The following is a 1,603-nucleotide window of genomic DNA, read 5'->3' on the forward strand; positions in this document are numbered from 1 at the left end:
AAAAAAAAAAAAAAAAAAAGAAGAAGAAACTAAAACAAAAAACCAATAACAACGAAACAGGGCTCTGTCCTCACTTGCTATTTGCTGCTTGCTGCTTTGCTATGTTTCTTCTCTTTAGTGCCCCTCTTCCATGCCACCCTGCCTTGGAGCCAGCTGACTGTCAACAGTTATGGACTGGAGCCTCTTTAAACTGAGCTGAAATAAACCTTTGCTCTTTTAACTTTGAGTGTTACTTATTTTTATCTTAACAGTGAGCAAAGTAACCAAGACACTGTGTGACCATAATAAAGAGTAGTTGTGTTGTTTTGCAATGAGTCCTAGGTTATTTTAAGTGTATAAAGCAAGGCACAGAAGTACTTATTGGGATAGGAGGGATTTGGAGAGATATCCAAGTAAAACTGTATCATCTCTATTTTTTTAACAATTATTTTCTTATTCTCTTTAATGGTTTGAACAATCTTCCATTCTTAGTCTGGTAATCTGAGCAACTTAGCTGAAGTTAACAATATGTTGCCTTAAGAGACATTATTTTAGCCAGGCACAAAAAGACAAATACTGTATCTTGTCACTCAATGTGGAAGCTATAAAAGCTTATGTAGTAGAATTAGAGAGTTGGCCAGTGAGCCAGGCATGGTGCCACGCACTTGTAACCCCAACTACATAGGAGGCTGAGGTAGGAGAATCAAAAGTTTAAAGCGAGCCTGGACAACTGACTCAGCAAGACCCTGTCTCAGAAATAAAAACCAAACCAAACTAAAACAAAAACGGTAATAAAAAGGCTGAGAATGTAAGCTCAGTGCAAAAGCCATGATTCAAGTTTCAGTCCAGTGTACACACACATACACACACATATACACACACAGGTTGAGGGGAGAGGAAGGATAGTGGTTGCTAAAGCCCAGAAAGGGAAGTGGGAGAGGACAAAAGAGGAGGCTCGATCACAGGTACCAAGTATAGCTAGGAAAAACACAAGGAATAATCAGAATATATGATGACTGTTGAAATTTACACAGTAAAAAAAAAAAAAACACATTGCATCAATTAACTTCAAATTATTTCCTCTCACTTAGAATACACGTATCCCATCATTCTTTCTAGTTTCTGAAGCAGTTCTAGAAGTTCTCTTTTCTGAATGTCTTTACAAAGTATGATAAAAATACAGTGAATACTGCTGCCAGTTGCCATCCAACGGAAATGCAGACTTATAAAAGTATTACAGTGTGTCATCATCCACTTTATTAACCAGATCTGGCACTGTGCAATTTTTGGCTTTTATTCAAAGTCAAAATGAACAGGAAAGGTGTATATTTTGAATTGATTCAAGATATTGAGGCAGCTATGATAGCAAAACTAAAGCCACTCATGAAAGAGGAGTTTCAGAATTGCTTCAGAAAGTGGCAAGAATGATGGCATAAGTGTGTTTGAAGCTGGGGGAGGGGAGAGTAATATTTTGAGGAAGAATAATGGCAATGTGTGTTTATTTTTTTTATTTTTTATTTTAAAAATAAAAGGAGGAAAATATTAATAGACAGACAACCTATTACAAAATAGCAAAAGAACAGTACAGACAATACAGAGTTACAAACAAAGTAGTAGGAAATTA

The sequence above is a fragment of the Chinchilla lanigera genome, unplaced genomic scaffold, assembly GCF_000276665.1.
Source record: "Chinchilla lanigera isolate Chin_1 unplaced genomic scaffold, ChiLan1.0 scaffold00038, whole genome shotgun sequence".
Taxonomy (NCBI): domain Eukaryota; kingdom Metazoa; phylum Chordata; class Mammalia; order Rodentia; family Chinchillidae; genus Chinchilla; species Chinchilla lanigera.